At 45.6% G+C, this 19,687-nt stretch overlaps 1 protein-coding gene across 1 annotated transcript in view; it reads right to left on the bottom strand.

Annotated features, from left to right (window-relative positions):
- The window catches only part of SMC5 (structural maintenance of chromosomes 5), a 628,567-nt gene that overhangs the window by 337,784 nt on the left and 271,096 nt on the right, over positions 1 to 19,687 (bottom strand). The gene's annotated exons all lie outside the window — the stretch shown is intronic.

Here is a 19,687-nt window from a genome sequence, read left to right as displayed (position 1 = left end):
GTGGGCAGCTTAAAAACAATCAAAGCAGGAGCCCCTTTGAGAAGATCGACTTCACTTTCAGTAGCTTTTAACACCGTAGAATTAACTTTAGGAACTGGGTGTTAAGGAAGCTGGCTTGATTACTCAAAAACATTTTTGGTCTCCTCAGAAGACAAAGTACAACTGCCTGTCCGTCATAAATTTGGCTGCCCTAGGCAGAAATGACTAAGATCTTGAATAGGGTTGAGCCAGCCGACCCTTTTCTCCAGGGGTGTAGGCAAGAGGAGATAGGTCGCAAGTACAGTTCTGAGAATGCCTTTGTGAGGCACCGTAGATAGAGGTTGTACATGGGCTTTAAAAATAAATGTTTTAAAAACTCTTTATTGGTATTGTAGAATGTCCAGCCATAGGGGTACCAAACTTTTAGCTGATTACTCACAATACACAACAGCAGTTGAACCAGAAACTTTTCATGTAGTGAAGAATATAAACAGCATGAAGAGAAATCACTATAGACCTCTTGATTTAATTCAAAAGCTTAGGATTGCAGAAAAGTGCTCCTTGCTGGTGATCACATAGTGATAATTATTAAAGGGAAACACTTATGTAAAAGGTTGCAAGTGACTGTAGTGAGAAAATAAATACTAATGCGAAACAAACTAACGGCAACGGTAATGGTGAAATTCGGTACATTTCACTGTTACCGACCAGTATTTAGGGATTTGAGATGTAGGAGGCTGCAAATAAGGAATCGGTAATTTACCGATTCGTTATGTTAAGGAATCTGTAAAATACTGATTCCTTAAAGCCTATGTAGATAGCACTCAAGCGAGTGCATTTTAGCCTTAAGGGTTCGTTATTTACCACCAACTATAAGTTGGTGGTAAATACTGAATACCTTTAATAAAGCAATTTTTTGCTTTTTTCTCAGTGCCATATGTCAGACATACATGCCCTTAGGGCATGTATGTGCGCCACATGTGCACACATGCATGATTCAGGGGTGCAACAGGGTGTCAATGTGACACCCTGACACCCTTGAATATGTTCCCCCCTATTACCGATTCAGTATTTACCGAATCGGTAATAGTGCATGGCTTCCCATTCATTCCTATGGGCCTCCAGGCCCATAGGAATGAACGGGAATAACCTTATCGGTAAATACCAATTCGCTAATACCGAATATTACTGAATCAGTAAAATGTACCAAATTTTTACCTACATACTATTTACCGATTCTCAAATACCGAATTGGTAAAGTTCAGCATTTAAGAATCGGTAAATAGAGATTACCTACATATGGTATGTCCCTAGTCTAGATGCAGTATTGTTGACTGTGTTTCAGACCTTGAGGTAATTCCAGAGTCCTCATCAGAATGTGATGAATACATAGCACCTGTGCTAGAGCTTACAATATACCAAGACCAAGGGCCACCCAGGTTAGTAGGAATTAATCAAAGTGCCCATCAACAAGCACAAATCTGTACCATCTCAAATTTGCTTGAGCAGCATGGGACCAAGGAAAGGCCTCCCAGAGTTTCAGAGTAGTAGCAGACAGCTAGACCTGATTGTAGCAGGGACATTTGACAGTGTGACTGTCACTGCCGGTGAAGGTCTGAAATAGAAGCTTTACCTGTAAGAGATATAACAGTAACGCTGCATACCTGAGCAGAATCATCTGACAGATGATTTACCAAAGTTTGATAGAGAAGCTCTGCAATTGTTGCAGGCTGAAACTCCTGAGGCAGTGTTTTTGCAAAGAATTTACAAACATTTGATGTTTTTGCCTAATTCTTTTAAGGAAATGTTCAAGTATTAGAAATAATTTGGAACCATCAAATACGATGCAGCAGGCTTTAGTGTCATCAATAGCGAATCCGTAAATACCTAACATGAGAACTGGTTGCAGTCACATTGTTGAACACTAATTTTAAGCTGCTTGTGAAAATAATGGCAGGGAGCTTATGATGGCTGTAGACATTTGGGGTGGACTAAATTTGGAGGAAGATTAATGCTAGTGAATGAATATGCTACTTACCAGTATGCATCTGTTCTTGGCATGTAGGGCTGCTGGCATTCATATCTGTGCATAGATCGCCACCTAGTGTTGGGTCCGGATGATTGCACATTGTTGTCCTGGAAGAGTCTTCGAAGTATCACGAGATAGGTGGCTCCTCCCCTGGACTACAGTGCGCATGGGCATCCTCTCCATCCACAGATTGTTTTCGCCATTGTGGCAGAGATGGAGTGTAATACAGTGAGTGATGTCCATGCTAAATAGTAATTCTGAATGCTACAGCTGCTACAGGCGCCAGAAAGGAGGGCGGGCCATATGAATGTCAGCAGCCCTACATGCCAAGAACAGATGCATACTGGTAAGTAGCATATTCAGTTCGAGGCATGTGGGCTGCTGAATTCATATCTGTGCATAGATTATATAGCAGTCCCTCTCGTTAGCGGCGGCCGCCCGTGCCAGCTGCAGCAGTCTGAAACAGAGTTTTGAGAACAGCCTGTCCTACAGCTGCCTGCGGTTTTGAATGTACATCTACGCAGTAGTGTTTTGTAAATGTATGTGTAGTGGACCATGTGGCTGCTTTACATATCTCTTCTAAAGGAATATTCCCCAGGAAAGCCATGGAGGCTCCCAACTTACGTGTGGAGTGTGCTCTTGGAGGAATGGTTAATGTGCGTTTAGCCTTTGCGTAGCAAATCTGTATACACTTAACTATCCATCTGGCTATTCCTGCTTTGGAAATGGGGTTGCCTTTGTGCTGTGGAGAAAAGGCAACAAACAGTTGTTTTGTTTTCCTGAAATCCCGAATTCTGTCTATATAGTACATAAGAGCTCTTTTGACATCTAATGTATGCAGAGATCGCTCTGCGACATTTTCTGGATTAGGAAAGAAAACAGGCAGTTCTATGGTTTGGTTCATGTGGAACTGCGAAATCACCTTAGGCACGAATGTAGGGTTGGTGCTTGTATGAATGGCTCTTGAATGGTTAGTGCCTGGAGTTCATTAACTCTTCTTAGTGAGGTAATGGCTGCTAGGAAAGCAACTTTCCAGGTCAGAAATTGAATCTCACAAGAGTGTAGAGGTTCAAAAGGTGGTCGCATAAGTCTGGTGAGGACCACATTCAGATTCCAGACTGGTGAAGGTGGGTGTCTGGGAGGGATTACTCGTTTAAGTCCCTCCAGAAAAGCTTTAATGGCAGGCACTCTGAATAGTGAGAGGTGCTGCCTGTTTTGAAGATAAGCTGCAATTGCGGATAAATGTATACGAATGGAGCTGTACGCTAGATTACATCTATACAAGTGCAACAAATAACAGATAATGTTTTGAATAGATGCATCCAGTGGGTTAATGGCATTATTGTTACAATATATGACAAACCTCTTCCATTTAGCCGCATAACATGCTCTGGTTGTGGGTCTTCTTGCCTCCTTGATGATGTTCATGCATTCTGGTGGCAAGTTGAGGTAGCCAAATTTTAAGACTTCAGGAGCCAGATCGCCAGGTTGAGCTGTTGCGGATCTGGGTGCTGAATTTCGCCATGTCTCTGCGTCAAAAGTCTGGTTGTTAGCCGCAGTTGTTGATGCGGTACCACGGAAAGTTCTACTAGCGTGGTGTACCATGGCTGGCGTGCCCACGTTGGAGCAACTAGGATGAGTGTCATCGAGTGTTGCTTCAGCTTGCGTACCACCAGCGGTATTAGAGGTGCTGGGGGAAAAGCGTACGCAAATTTGCCTGACCAGTTCATCCATATCGCATTGCTCTGTGACTGCGGATGTGGGAACCTGGCAGCGAAGCTTTGGCATTTTGCGTTTTCCCTTGTGGCGAATAGGTCTATCTGTGGATGACCCCACTGCTGGAAGTACGGTTGGAGTACTGATGGATGTATCTCCCACTCGAGCATCTGGTGGCTGTGTCTGCTGAGCAGATCCGCCATCTGGTTGTCTTTGCCCGGGAGGTGTTCCGCCATGAGGAAGAAGTTCCTCTGAATGGCCCACTTCCACATGCTCTGAGCCAGATGAGACAACTGTGGAGAGTGTGTTCCTCCCTGCTTCTGTATGTAGTACATGGCTGTCATGTTGTCCGTCCGGATCAACACGACCTTGTTGCACAGGTGTACTTTGAAAGCTTTCATTGACATGAAGATTGCCATCAATTCCAGAATGTTGATGTTCATCTTCTTTTGCTGTGCTGTCCATAGTCTCTGCACTGTGTAGTGGAGTACATGAGCTCCCCATCCCTGGAGAGATGCGTCCGTCGTCAGTATAATCTGTGGCACAGGCTCATGGAACGGTCGGCCCTTGCAAAGGTTTTGTGGGTTCCACCAATGCAGAGAGTTGTATGCCCGACCGCTCACCAACACTAGGTCTTTCAATTGTCCTTGAGCCTGATTCCACTGACGTGCTAAGCACTCCTGAAGCGGACGCATATGTAGTCTTGCGTGCGGGACTATGAAGATGCAGGAGGCCATCATGCCTATCAACTGCATGAACACAGTGTTGAGGTCTGAATTTTTGTATCAGCAATTGCATGCTGTTTATTCTCGCCGAATTTGGCTGTGCTTTGGCTGCCAGAGTGTTTATTGTTGCGCCCAGGTACTGTCGCACGTGGGCGGGTTGAAGAGGTGACTTTGGATAATTCAGCGAGAATCCCAGATTGTGAAGGAGATGAAAGGTGTGGGACATGTGGCTGGCACACTGCTGGGCCGTCTTTGCTTGAATAAGCCCGTCGTCCAGATAAGGGTAGACATGTATGTGCTGTCTCCTTAGGTGTGCTGCTACTGTCGCCAGTGTTTTGGAAGGTGAGTAAGCCAATATACTCTTGCGGGCTCGGGCAAAGTTTAGTATAATATGAAGTGGCCAGCAAGGGGTTTCATTTGTATGAGCTTTCAGCACTACTTAGGACTTGTTAAGAAGCAATCAGAGTACCTAAATCTGAATTCAATCAGCGGCTGTTCAGATAACTTAAAGGGTTTCTAACAATGAGAAACAAAGGATGTTACCACACTAACATCATGAGTACAGTAAATGAATAATAAAACATGAAACCAGGATAGTTTGTTTGTCTGAAGAGTTATTATTTTTGGATTCAAGACAAAGAATAATTCTGTACAAAAAATCAACAATAACATAAAGCAGGGTACATACAAAGATATATAATGGATATTTAAGGTATTGGTTACTTTTCCTATAATATATCCAAGAAGCCAGGCACTTTGTGAACACCCTGGGTGCCGTTGTTACTCCGAAAGGGGCGACTTTGAACTGATAATGTTGATTTTGAATAGTGAACCTGAGATACTGTCTGTGTGATGGGTGTATGGGTATATGGAAATACGCATCTTTTAGATCCAGTGTTGCGAAAAAGTCTCCCTGACTGAGTAACGGCAGAACCTGTTGTAGGGTGAGCATATGAAAATGCTCTGACAGAATGTATCTGTTCAGAGGCCTGAGATCTAGTATAGGTCTGAGAGACCTGTCCTTTTTGGGTAATAAGAAATACAGAGAGTACACCCCTGAGCCTTGGTCTTCTACAGGCACGAGCTCTATGGCTCCTTTTTGCCGCATGCTGACGACCTCCTGCTGCAATAAGTGTAAGTGCTCTGCAGACATAGGACGGTGTCTTGGTGGTATGTTGGGTGAAGTGGATGTTAATTCCAGACAATACCCGGACTGGAAAATGTCTCTCACCCACCTGTCTGTGGTGCTGGATTTCCAGACCGGCAGGAACTGTTGTAGTCTCCCCCCGACAGGTGTTATATGGTCGGGGGCAGTGACAGGGCGTCACTGTTTGTTATTGGCAGAGGATCTGGAACTGTTGTTTCCTCTTCCTCTGTCCTTGATGTTGTTTCCACGATATCCACCCCTGTTGTTTTTATTGAAGGTGGATGGTGAATTTCCTTTATTGTACTATGTCTGCTGTGTGGACTGGCCTCTTGAAGGTCCTCTAGTATTGGAGCGACGAAAGGAGCCACCCCGAAACTGCTGTGACTGCAGAGCCCCCATAGATTTTGCAGTCTCGGTGTCTTTTTTTTTTTTTTTCAAGGGTGGTGTCAACCTCAGGTCCAAATAAGTAGTCCGGGTTGACTGGCTGATTGAGGATAGATGTTTGTATTTCTGGTTTGAATCCTGAGATTCTTAACCAGGCATGTCTCCTCAACATGACGCTAGTGTTAATGGCCCTGGCTGCAGTGTCAGCTGCGTCTAGGGCGCACTTGATGGAAGCATTTGTTATAAGCTGTCCTTCTTGGATTAGTAGTTCTGCACCCTCCTTGTACTGATCTGGTAGGTGTTGCAACAGTGTCTCAAGGGTATCATAATGGGACCTGTCATATCTGGCTAAGAGTGCCTGAGTGTTGGCAATGCGCCAGATGTTAGCTGCCTGTGCTGCCACCCTTTTTCCTGAAGTCTCCAGTACTTTGGACTCTTTGTCAGGAGGAGGAGCATCACCTGTAGTCTGCGAGTTTGCTCTCTTACGTGCATTAGAAACAACTAATGAGTCCAATGGCAACTGTCCTTTTATATAAGTAGGGTCCACAGGTGCCGGTCTATATTTTTTTCAATTCTTGGGTTTAATACCCTGGCCCTGGTGGGTTCTTTAAAAATGTCACCAGCATGCTTAAGGACGCCTTTTAGCATAGGCAGGGTTTTGACTGTGCGTTCTGAAGTGGAAAAGGTGTCGACCAGAAAGTCTCCCTCCACAGGGTCAGCATGTAGTTGCACATCATGGTTACTTGCAGCTCTTTCAATGAGGGCGTTAAAGGCAGTAGTGTCCTCAGTAGGAGATGTACACATGTGTGTCAGGGGCAGACTATGGATCTTTTGGGTCAGTTGGGTCTGCCCATGGTTGGCTTTGATCATCGGGATCAGTGTCCACATGATAAGTTTCATCCTCATTTTCGTCATCCCGTGCATCCACATCTGAGTATGTGGTTGAAAAAGTTTGAGGGTCTTGTCCATAGGATTGGAGAGGTTCCACAAGAGTTGGCGATGTTGTTGAATCCCTCTTCTTTTTTAAGGGAATCCTGTATGACTCCATGGGAGTTTCTGTATTATCTTCCTTTTATATATGGATAGTCTACCAGTTACCGAGTCGATGAACTGCCTCGACTCCTGTTCTTCAGGCTCCTCTGTAGCCTCCACTTCCACAGACACTGTTTTAATCGCTCCGATAACTTTCTTTGGTTCGAACATTTTTGGACGCTCCGTCGGTGGCAAGCCGAATTTGATTGGCATCGATGCGGTTTGAACGTTTCCGACCAGCTTCGGTGTTGGGGCCTTCTTCGGCCCGACCGCTGTAGCCTTATCTTTGATGTGTTGGAGTGACTCCAACACTTCTTTGGCTATGAATGGGCTCGACTGCGTCGACTCGACTCGACTGGGTCCTTGGAGCCAGTCTTTGTTTTGTCCGCAGGCTTGGCTGAGGATCGAACCCTTACCTTGGTCCGGGCCTTTTGTGAGTGTCGACTCCCTTCGGTGCCGGCTTCGTTGGCTCGACAGCCCAGACTTTGGTCTTCGGCGCCCCGATCTTCGGCTCGATGACCTTTTTGAGTCTCTCGGTATCGACAGCCTTTTTTTGTTTCTTCTGCTCCGAGGGGTTCGAGGCCTTGGAGCCGACCACCGCCAGCTGCACTTTCGGTTTCAGTTTTTGGCAGTGATGCTTTCGGTTTCGATTTCTTAGGATCGACCGATGGTGGTTTTGATACCGATGGCTTTGTATGTACGTTCGAAGCCGGGCCTGTATGCGGGGCTGTAGAACGATTCTGTAGATCTTGGGTAAGGCCTTGTGGCGATCCCTCGACCTGAGCCTTATTGAGCGGTTCATCGTCGGCCCCCGTATAGCCGGTTGGGCCTAGCTCCTCGCCTGAGCTATCTTCTACGGCCTAAAAGGCCTCTGCGTCGTCTCCTACCTCATCGACGACGTTTTCGTCTTCTTGTAATACTTCTTCGTCTTCGGCGTCATACTCGGAGTCATGGTCCGAAACCGGATCAGAGTGTTCTTCCTCCAGATCAACGACCTCTTCGTCTTCGGTCCCGAAGATGTTTTCTGGAACAGGCGCTGATCTCTTCGACTCCAATCGAGCTGCGCGTCGAATCCGAAGAGTTTTCTTCGACCTGAACCGGGCACAAGCCATACAGTTGGCTTCGTTGTGATCCTGAGACAGGCACTTGTTGCACACCGGGTGGACATCGATGTGCGGGTACTTTGCATTACAAAGTGGACACCTTTTGAATGGGCTTCTTTCCATCGTGGATCGAAGATCGGGTCGAGTGTGGAAAAAAAACGGCTAATTCGTCGATGTCCTCTCGAAGCAAAGTTATCGGTACCGAACGAAACAATACCGACGGTGTCGAAAGCCTTTTGACTTTGTAGAAAGTTTTCGTAACTTGAGCTAAGATAGTAACATCCGAACCCAATGGCGGAAAAAAACAATCGGAGGATGGAGAGAATGCCCATGCGCACTGTAGTCCAGGGGAGGAGCCACCTATCTCGTGATACTTAGAAGACTCTTCCAGGATGATTGCACAACAATGTGCAATCATCCGGACCCAACACTAGGCGGCAATCTATGCACAGATATGAATTCAGCAGCCCACATGCCTCGAACATATATGTTATACCAAACATATTGTATGCGTTACAGGCACTTTCAATCTTCTTCTGGGTGTCAAGCCTCATGAAGATGCACAGGACGTTGAAGGACTTGTTGAGTGGGAGGGAAGAAGAGGCAGAGAAATGCAGAGAATACACTTTGTGATTCTTTAGGGGGCGATGGCAGCAAGGTGGGTTGCAGATTCTTAAGCTTGGGAGGTTTCACAGGGCTTCTAAACTCTCAGACCCACATCATTAGGTCAAGGATGATTTGAATGATATTACAGAATGGAGTTAATTTGAGAAATCTTCTTTGGGTGTGTTAGACCTGGTATCCTTGGCGCAGTTTTCCACCTAACATTTTTGCTCTCAGATCTCCTGTGTACTGACTTTGTTTTTGCTATTTTTAGAACTCTGTGCACTTTACCGCTGCCAGCCAGTGCTGAAGTACTTGCGCTTTGACCGTAAAATGATAAGATTGTGTTGTATGCAATTGGCATATTTAATTTACTTGCGAGTCCCTAGTAAATTTGCACTGCCTGTGCCCGGAACTGTAAATTTAATGATACTAGTGGACCTGCAGCACTGATTGTGCCATAGACCTTTAAACATATTTCAGTCCTGCCATTGCAGCCTGTGTGTGCAGTTTTAAACTGCCCTGTCGACCTGGAAAATAAACCTTTTGCTGGGCCCAAACCTTCCTTTTTTAATACATACAGGTCACCCCTACAGCAGGCCTTGGACTGCACAGAGGGCACAATGAAGTGCATTAAAAAACGTTGGACATGTACAGCTAAGTTTTACATGTCCTTGTAGTGAAAAACTCAAAAAGCTGTTTTTCACTACCGCAAGGCCTGCCTCTCCCATAGGATATCATTAGAGTTACTGTATTACATTTTATACATGTAATTTCCAAATGGTAACTAGTTCCTGTTTGGTGTATTTAAAAACACTTACTTGTGGTGATGTCGAATTTTAAATTACAATTTTGAAAATGCCACTTTTATAAAGATGGCGTTTTCCTGCCTCAGTCATTTGGTGTCTGCAGCCTGTCTCTGGGTCACCTGACTGGGTTGGGTGACAGTTGGAATTTGTGTATTCCTTCTAGACAGCCACACACAATAAGGAGCTTAGGTGAGCCTGGAAGGGCCATCATTGGCAGGATGGGAGGGAGGAGCTGGACCTAGACCTAGAAGGGCTGCTGGAAGGACTGCCACTCTGCTAAACTGCCACTCTGCTGTACTGCTGCCCTGAAGGACTGCTATCCTGCTGTGCTGACCTGCAGCCTGCTGCCCTCTTACCTGGGTGAGAAGGACTGGACCTGCATCTCTTGAACCCAGAGTGACTCAAGGGCTATGTGTCTGGTCTCCTAATCTGAAGCTTCAGGGACACAACAGTTCATTATTAACCATTTAACTGCACCTCGACTCTGCTATCTGTGAGTCTACAGTGCAAAGTGGCAACACCCCAGTCCTGGACACTTGGAAGTGGGCTTAAGGTGCTCTGCCAGCCTCTGTGGATCCAGCAGAACCTATGTATCTCCTCTGCTGTGTGCGTGGATTAGACCCGTAGCAAAGATCTGCATCGCTGCTGCAGCCCAATCGGAGCCACCACTAAACGATGCACCCGCGGCGTCTCACGACCCTTTCTTGCGCCTTCTGTGTAGTTGGGTTAGAATGCAAGGCTCAAATTGCATTACCCCTGTGGCACCTTATGCCGCGCTATAATAACTTGCCTGAGTTTACCCAAGACCACTGATTCCACTAATGCTTGATTCAGTGTAGTGTTATTCCCCAAACTACAAGCGTTCTTAATCCTGGACCCTGTGTACACCTTATGGCGTACTATGATTCCATGCCAGAGTTTCATTTCTACCCCTGATTCCATTACGCCTGAGCTTGCAAGCATTCCCTGAACATATGAACCAATGGCTTCCCTTGCTCCTGCTGTTGCTGGGACAAGGACAGCACTCTTCCCGGTTGCAGTTTAAGTTCCTCTGGCGATTCCTTTGGCTCCAGTTTCCCCAACACATCCTTTGTTTCCACCTCCTGCTCAGCTACTCCAGTCCGTCTGCGACTTCCCGGGTCAAGACCTTGAAACCTTCTTTAAACTTAGTACCAGTTGAAATACTAGGCCTAAGATCTTGATATCAGGTTAGTGCGCACTATCTTTTTATAGTAGTAAGCAGGCCGGAATATTGGCGTCTTCAGACTATAGAGTTGTCTTCAAGTTTCCTCTCAGTGACTTAACTGCAGTTCACCTTGATTGTCCTTGCTCCAGACCTTTCCTGCAACCGTGACCTTTGAATTATATTTTCTACAAGGACTAGATACTTCGCTCTGTGTTTTTTTGATGAACAGTAGTGCCTAGAGAATTCTCTTTTGAAAGTTTGATTCATGTGTGATCCTTGTACCAAGACCAATGTGCCTTTTGTACTTAGGGATAGTTATACTCCAATCCGGGTTCTTTATATACCATGGGAGTGTCATACTCCTCTATGCCTATTTTTACCTTGGGAGTGTAATACTTCAATCTGTGTTCCTACTATACCTTGGGAGTGCCAGAAACTCCAACCCATGCTTTGAGTGTAACTTTGGGAGTGCAAGATACTGCAACCTATGCTTCGAGATTTACTTCGGGAGTGTTAGGGACTTAAACCAGTATTTGGAGCCCTTCCTTGAGGGTCCCAGAGTTTAGCATCTGTGAACCTGGTATCCTATTTTTATTCTGCGTTGTAGAAGCATGTAAGTGAATGCTACTAAAGTTACTGCAATACCAACGTATAAGAAGGCCTGCTAGTGTACTGATGGTAATTGCTTTTTCTTGTTGTTTTCAGTGTATTGCAACATCATAAAACCATACATTCCTACCTTCGCAGACAGAAAAGGTGTCAGGAGTGACACATCCTGGTAAGCAGTGTGCATCGCCGCACAGCAGATCCAGTATCGCAAGTCTCTTCCTATTTTGCCCCTACCCACCTTCCCCTGGGAACAGAGCATGACTGAGGGGTTTCATCTGAGAGGGATAGGAGCATCAGCATTGACTCCAGTGTCGTCTTCGCGTTTGGGACCAGGCGAGTGCATGAAAGCGCAGGCCCACATACTTCTCGTCAACAGTAGCCTTGAAGAGAACGCTGGACTCCGCATTGCAACCTCACCAGTCTTCAGAACAGATGCATCGCCCCGACTGTGTGCAGCATCCCCAACACCTTACTTGGCATCGCAAGCCCTGTTGACTGAATCCTTGATCATACAGGCCCTTGCGTCACAGCCTCGCTGTATCTCAGAACTGATGCATTGCTTCAGTTGCGCGACAAACCTTTGACACAGATCCTCGCAACGTTCTGCAAACCATGATTAAAGGCACTTTGTTCAGCAGGCCTAACTTGGTCCCTGTAGCTGGCTCGCGCTCCACCTGAACTTTTGACTTTGGCCCAGTCCAGCGCGAACCGATATCTAAAGTTGGCACTCTGTTTTTTTTTTGCACTATTGTCATAAAAATCTTTAAAACTGAATATCTGAAGTTCTACTAATTGGATTTTTGATGAGTTTGTTTTGTTTTAATTTTTAAAGAAGGTTCTATTTTACATAGTGTGACATCCTTTTTGTGAGCAATGTTCACTTTTTTACTGTTCGAAGTGTTGCACAAATACTTCACACATTGTCTCTGAAGTAAGCCTGAATGCTCTGTGCCAAGCTATAAGAGGTTTGAATACTGGAAAATTTAGGGTTGGCTTGTGCCTCACCTGTAAGATTGTGCCCTCTTTTTGCATGGTTGCCCCCAATTTTTGCTAAACTGCTGATGTACTTTGAGTGGACCATGGGCTTCAAGTGTGAAGTTGAATTGTAAGAAAACCAGAAAAATTACAACTGTACAAAACTGATTTTACCTACTTTTTCTCAAGGAAATGTCCCAGTGTGATATCTAGGCATATCACACTGAGTAGAAAAAGTAACTTAAATGTAATCCAAAAACGAACTGAAAAGTAATCTGTACAGTAATTTCGAATCCTTGATTTACCTGTATTTCAAACAACTGCATTTGAACTTGCATTCATTTATTTCACTTACCTGTGCCAGGCTTGGCTCTAGAAATAAAATAACTTAATATTTTTACACAAAACAAATTGGTCTGAGTTCAGTCTTTGTGTGTACAATCATTTGCGGATTAAGTGTGTACAACAAACGCTTAACACTACCCCCTAATAAAACCTAACTGTTCACCCACACTACCACAAATGGAGAGTAATATGCGATCTACTTTAACCTCTGCCTACCTTTGGGGTTCTACTGGACTCTGTGCACACTATACCTCATTTTGGTATAGTATATACAGAGCCAGCTTCCTATATCACCCCAACAAGGATTGTGGTTGGTGCTTGACCAGGGCTCACACCCCCGTCAACCACCAGCCCAATTTGTCACAGGGTGAGAGTCATATGATGTTTGTGTCAATACATAGGGATCTTAGCAGGGGGACAGTATCTAACACTGTAGGGCATGCACTATAATAACCTTGTGTAATTAAAGAAGAGAGCTACATGTTTACTTACACATGGTTTTAAATCCACATTTGAGTGCACCACTAGCCAAAATTATTAACATTTATTGCTGGTGGAGAATTTAAATGATTTTTAAAACCAGACACAAATAATCACACTCTAATAATCACTACTTTTATTTTATGAACCCATTTTTGGTGAGTCAAAATCCTCAGGTATTATTGGACTTTATTGATCACTAGATGGGAAAGGAAACTCGCTCAAAAAATCTTTCTGGAACTGAGAAAAGGATGCTTCTACTTTGGAGTGGAATAGGATAGCTTGGGCACTGCTAGAGCTATCCTCAACCTTGACAGTTAGGTTCAGTGCCGCGGGAGCTGCTTCATCTGGCCTTGTGGTGGATAAGAAATATGCTACTTACCATTATGCATGTGTTCTTGGCATGTAGGGCTGCTGACATTCATATCTTGTGCATATCTTGTGCATAGATCGCCGCCTAGTGTTGGGTCTGGATGATTGCACCTTGTTGTCCTGGAAGAATATTCGAAGTATCACGAGATAGGGGACTCCTCCCCTGGACTAACGTGCGCATGGGCATCTTCTCCATCCTCAGATTGTTTTTTGCCATTGTGGCAGAGATGAAGTATAGCAAAGTAAGAGATGGCCATGCAAAAGAGAATATTGCAAGAGAGAATACTGCAGCTGCGACAGGCACCGGAGAGGAGGGTGGGCGATATGAATGTTAGCAGCCCTACATGCCAAGAACAGATGCATACTGGTAAGTAGCATATTCCGTTCGAGGCATGTGGGCTGCTGAATTCATATCTTGTGCATAGACTGTATAGCAGTGTCTCCTCTAGCGGTGGTCACCTGTACCAGCTGCAGCAGTCTGAAAAAGAGTTTGAAGGACAGCCTGGCCTACAGCAGCTTGCTGCTTTGATTGCACATCTACACAGTATTGTTTAGTAAAAGTGTGTATGGTAGACCATGTTGCTGCCTTACATATGTCTTCAAGGGGAATATTCCCTAAGAAAGCCAGGGATTCCCCCATTTTACGCGTAGAGTGTGCTCTTGGGGGAATTGTCAGTGCGCGTTTAGCTTTTTGATAGCATATCTGAATGCATTTCACTATTCATCTGGCTATTCCTGATTTTGAGATGGGATTACCTTTATGTTGCGGTGAAAAAGCAACAAACAGTTGCTTTGTTTTCCGAAATGATTTAGTCCTGTCAACATAATATAGCAGAGCTGTCCTCACATCTAGTGTGTATAGTGCTCTTTTGGCCACTGACTGTGGGTTTTGGAAGAAAACTGGCAGTTCTATTGATTGATTGATATGGAAAGTGGATATGAATTTTGGCATAAACTTAGGGTTGGTCCTAAGTACTATCATATTTGCATGTACTTGCATGAAGGGTTCTTGAATTGTTAGTGCTTGAAGCTCACCTACTCTCCTGAGGGAGGTGGTGGCAAACAAGAATGCCACCTTCCATGTTAGAAATTGCAAATCACATGAGTGGAGTGGTTCGAAAGGAGGTCCCATAAGTCTGGTAAGTACCAAATTCAAGTTCCAGACTGGTGAAGGTGGGTGCTTTGGAGGAATTATCCTTTTAAGTCCCTCCATAAAAGCCTTGATTGGTGGTACCCTAAACAGGGAAAGGTGTTGCCTTTTTTGGAGATATGCTGCTATAGCAGCAAGATGTAGCCTTATAGAAGAGTATGGTAGGTTGCATCTTTGAAGATGTAAGAGGTAACAGATAATTTTTTGGATGGAATCATCTAATGGATTGATTTGGTTATTGTTGCACTAGATTACAAATCTTTTCCATTTAGCTGCATAGCATGCTCTAGTAGTTGGCCTTCTTGCTTCCTTGATAATGTTCATGCAATCAGGAGGTAAGTTAAGGTATCCGAACTCTAAGACCTTAGGAGCCAGATCGCTAGGTTCATCTGATTGGGATCTGGGTGTTCGATTTCTCCATGGTTCTGATTTAAAAGATATGGCAAGAGGCGCAGTTTTTGATGGGGGACTACTGAAAGTTCCAGGAACGTTGTGTACCATGGCTGTCTTGCCCATGTGGGAGCAACCAGGATCATTGTGAGTGACTGCTGACGTAGTTTGTGTGCCACCAGCGGAATCAGTGGGACTGGTGGAAAAGCGTACGCAAATCTGCCTGACCAATTCATCCATATCGCATTGCCCTGTGACAACGGATGTGGGAACCTGGCGGCAAAGTACTGGCATTTTGAGTTTACGTTTGTGGCAAACAGGTCCATCTCTGGGTGCCCCCATTTCTGGAAGAATGGTTGGAGAACTCGGGGTGAATCTCCCATTCGTGTAGCTGTTGGCTGTGTCTGCTTAGTAGATCTGCTTCTTGATTGTCTTTCCCTTGCAGGTGTTCTGCTAGGAGAAAAATGTTTCTTGGAATTGTCCACTTCCATATGCTCTGTGCTAAGTGGGACAGCTGTGGAGAGTGTGCGCCTCCTTGTTTCTGGATGTAGTACATGGCTGTCATGTTGTCCGTCCGGATCAACACGGCCTTGTTGTACAAGTATTTTTGGAATGCTTTTAGTGCCAGAAATATTGCTCGCAACTCTAGTTGGTTGATGTGCAGTTTCTTTTGTTTGATTGTCCAGAGCCCTTGGACTGTGTATTGAAGTAAGTGGGCTCCCCAGCCTGTCAGTGATGCGTCCGCTGTTAGTACTAGTTGTGGAACCGGCTCTTAGAACAGTTATGAGACAATCGTCCAGGTATGGAAACACGTGGATGTGTTGCCTTCTGAGGTGTGCAACTACTACCGCTAGGCATTTTGTGAATACTCTCGGGGCTGTGGTTACCCCGAAGGGGAGAACCTTGAACTGAAAATGTTGATCTTCTGTTGTGAACCTGAGGTATTTCCTTGAAGCTGGATGTATAAATATGTGAAAATATGCGTGCTTGAGGTCTAATGTTGCTAGGTAGTCGCATTGCTGGAGTAACGGGAGTACTTGTTGTAGAGTGATCATGTGGAAGTGCTCCGAGAGTATGTATTCGTTCAGCGGTCTGAGGTCCAATATTGGTCTGAGGGACCCGTCCTTTTTGGGAATAAGGAAGTATAACGAGTATACTCCTGTCCCCTGGTGTTGAATAGGGACTGGCTCTATGACCCCCTTTTCTAGCATGGATTTCACCTCTTGTTGTAACAGGGTGATGTGTTCTTTGGACATAGGACAGTGTTTGGGTGGTATGTTGGGTGGAGTAGAAGTGAGTTCCAGGCAATAACCATACTGTATAATTTGTCTCACCCACCTGTCTGTGGTAATTGCGTTGCAGACTGGTAGGAATTGTTTGACTCTGCCTCCGACAGGTGTTAGATGATCTGGAGGGAGTGTGATGAAGTCACTGTTTGGTGGCAGTGGAGGCTCTGGTGTTATTGCCGCCACGTCCTCTGCCCTTGTTATTGCCCCTATAACCTCCCCTGTTAGAGTTTTTGTTAAAGGAACTTTGTGTGTTGCTTTTATATGTAGAGGAGGTCCGTGAAGTGTTGCCTCGTGCGGTGCCTCTGTAGGAGGAGCGACAAAAGGAACCTCTATTGTTGTTGAAACTGCAGTGCGCCCATAGATTTAGCAGTTTCGGTATCTTATTTCATTTTATCTAAAATGGTGTCTACTGCAGGGCCAAACAGGAAGTTTTGATTAACTGGTTGGTTTAGGATGGTGGATTGCACCTCATTCTTAAAACCAGAGATACGTAGACATGCGTGTCTGCGTAGTAAAACGCTAGTATTAATGGATCTGGCTGCTGTGTCGGCTGCGTCAAGCGCACATTTAATGGAGGAATTGGTAATAAATTTGCCTTCTTGAATGAGGTCATTAGCCTGAGCTTTGTAAGGTTCTGGCAGGTGTTGCATAAAACCCTCAAGCTGGTCATAGTGTGCTCGATCGTAGCGAGCTAGTAGAGCCTGTATGTTTGCGATTCTCCATGAATTAGAAGCCTGTGAGGCCACTCTCTTGCCTGAGGCTTCCAATATCTTAGACTCTTTGTCAGGAGGTGGAGCATCTCCTGTAGTTTGCTCTTTTGTGAGCTTTTGCTACTACCAGTGAGTCTAGAGGCAACTGTCCTTTAATGTGAGCAGGGTCTGTAGGGGCCGCTTTATATTTCTTTTCAATGCTGGGATTGAGTACACGTGCTCTGGCTGGATCTTTGAATATATCTGGCGCGTGTTTTAGTACCCCTTTTAGCATAGGAAGTGTCCTGACATTTTTCTCAGAGGTAGGAAAAGTGTTGAATAAATGTATTGTATTGGCATTTATATAGCGCACTACTTACCCGTAGGGTCCCAAGGCGCTTCGACCGCTGCGAAACCCTTCCTGGCTTCCCTGAGAGATGGTCCCTTAATGGGTATCTCCAGGGTGAGACCAGGCATCCCCGGCGGTCTGGTGGGGCCGTTAGTGAAGATGAGGCAAGCTAATGCCCAGAGTTGCCGAGTGTGATCGCTGATCAGAGTGGGCACCGAGGCGAGAGAATTATCGAGTCCGCTGACCCTGGTCCAGAAACCTGCCGCGCCGGGAATCGAACCCTGGTCCCGGGCTGTCCTCTGCTCTCAGGTCTGCCGCCTCTAACCAGTGAGCCACTACTATAGAAAATCTTCTTCTATTGGGTCAGTGTGCATGTCGACCTTGTGGTATTTTGCTGCCCTATCTAGCAGTTGGTTGAACACAATGGTGTCGTCGGTAGGCAACAGCTTTGTAGGGTATGGGGCGGTATCAGGGATGGGTTGTGTGTCGTATGGATCCTTCTGATCCTCCTATGTGTCATCCTGTGGATGTGGATCCTCTGGTTCGTTAAAGTCATCTTGAGGATCTTCCCCCATGTTATCCTCATCATTATAGTCAGAATGTGTAGGGGAGTAGGGCACAAAAGGCATATTGGGATAGAAAGGAGGAGTAGTAGTAAAGGGCCTAGAGGGAGAAGTACCGAAGTCCTTTTTCTTTTGAGAAACAGGGGAAGGAGTGTCTGTATCCAATGGTCTCTTTTTCTGGTAATAAACTGTAACTTTGCCAGTCTCAGGGCTTATATACAGTTGAGTTTGTTCCTCTGATTCCGAATCGGGATGGAAGAGTTCTTCTTCCACTGTCCGTGTCTTTGGCGCCGATGTTTTTGGTTTACTGACTTGTTTGTGACTTTTCGGCTCGAGGGCCTTTGGTTGTGGAGTCTTTTTCTGCTCCACCGTTGCTTTAGGGTCGGTAACCTTTTTCGGTTCGACGTCTTTTGTTGGTTTAGCCGTCTTTTTCGGCTCGCCGACTGTCTTTGGGTTGACGCCCTTTTTCGGATCGACTTGAGCTTTTGGTTCGATACGCTTTTTGTGCTATACAGTCTTTTTAGGCTCAATGTTTTTTGTCGACTCAATGACTTTTTTCGGTTAGACAGGTTTTTGTTGATCTCCACTCTTTTTAGGATTGACTGCCTTCTTTGGGTCTTGTGTTCCTTTCGGATCGACGACCCGCTTTGGTTCGAGGCTTTTCTTCGGCTCGATGGCCTTAGACTCGATAACCTTTTTGGGTTGGGCGACATTCTTTGGTTCGACCACCTTCTTCGGCTCTACGCCTTTCTTCGGTTTGACGACCTTTGGCTCTACGGCCTTCTTCGGTTCGACCACCCTCTTGGGTTCGACAACCTTCTTGGGGAGAACGTTACTTGGACCTGGGCTATCGGAAGGCTTTGTTTTTGGCTTCGGAGCCGAGCTGGAAGTCGGGGCTTCTAAAGGGACTTGTCAATCTCGGCTAAGGCCTTTAGGCGATGCTTCGACCGGAGCCTTCAGTTTTGGGATAAGCGGCATTAGGGGCTGTGTACTCACGGTTTGCCCCAGTGGGATCTCGTTGTCGGAGTTCGACTGGTCCTCGACGGTGACGATCTCTAGATCAGAGTCCACCGCTTCCAGTAGGTCGTGTTCGTCATCGAAGATGTTCTCCGGTTCCGGTGCTGGTCGCTGCATCTCTTGCCTAGCGGCCCGTCGAATCCGGATGGTCTTCTTCGAACGGAATTGGGCACAAGCTGGGCAATTTTCTTCGTTGTGCTCCGGTGATAAGCACTTGTTGCATACTGTATGTTTGTCAGTATGCTGGAATTTGGAGTGGCATTGTGGGGACCTTTTGAACTGACTCCTTTCCATCGACAGCAGGCCCACGTGGCGTCGAAAAGGCCCGACGGCCCGCGTCGACGACCGGATCAAGATGGAAAGTTTGGTCGAGTCAAGAAGTACCGAGCGAGAACAATACCGTCGAAGTCGAAGACCTTTTGGCCTTTTAATGAAGTTTAGTTTCGGTTCCGAAGTTGGAGTAGAGGAATAACATCCGAACCCAATGGCAGAAAAAAACAATCTGAGGATGTAGAAGATGCCCATGCGCACTGTAGTCCAGGGGAGGAGTCACCTATCTCGTGATACTTCGAAGACTCTTCCAGGACAACAAGGTGCAATCATCCGGACCCAACACTACGCGGCGATCTATGCACAAGATATGCACAAGATATGAATTCAGTAGCCCACATGCCTCGAACATTCATTATTATGAAATTACTGGGCACAGTATGAAAATCTCTGAAGCAATGCACAATACAGAGAAT

This window comes from Lissotriton vulgaris, chromosome 3_1, assembly GCF_964263255.1.
Source record: "Lissotriton vulgaris chromosome 3_1, aLisVul1.2, whole genome shotgun sequence".
Classification (NCBI taxonomy): Eukaryota; Metazoa; Chordata; class Amphibia; order Caudata; family Salamandridae; genus Lissotriton; species Lissotriton vulgaris.
Note: the sequence above shows the minus strand (reverse complement) of the source record. Positions and strands in the feature narration are given on the sequence as shown.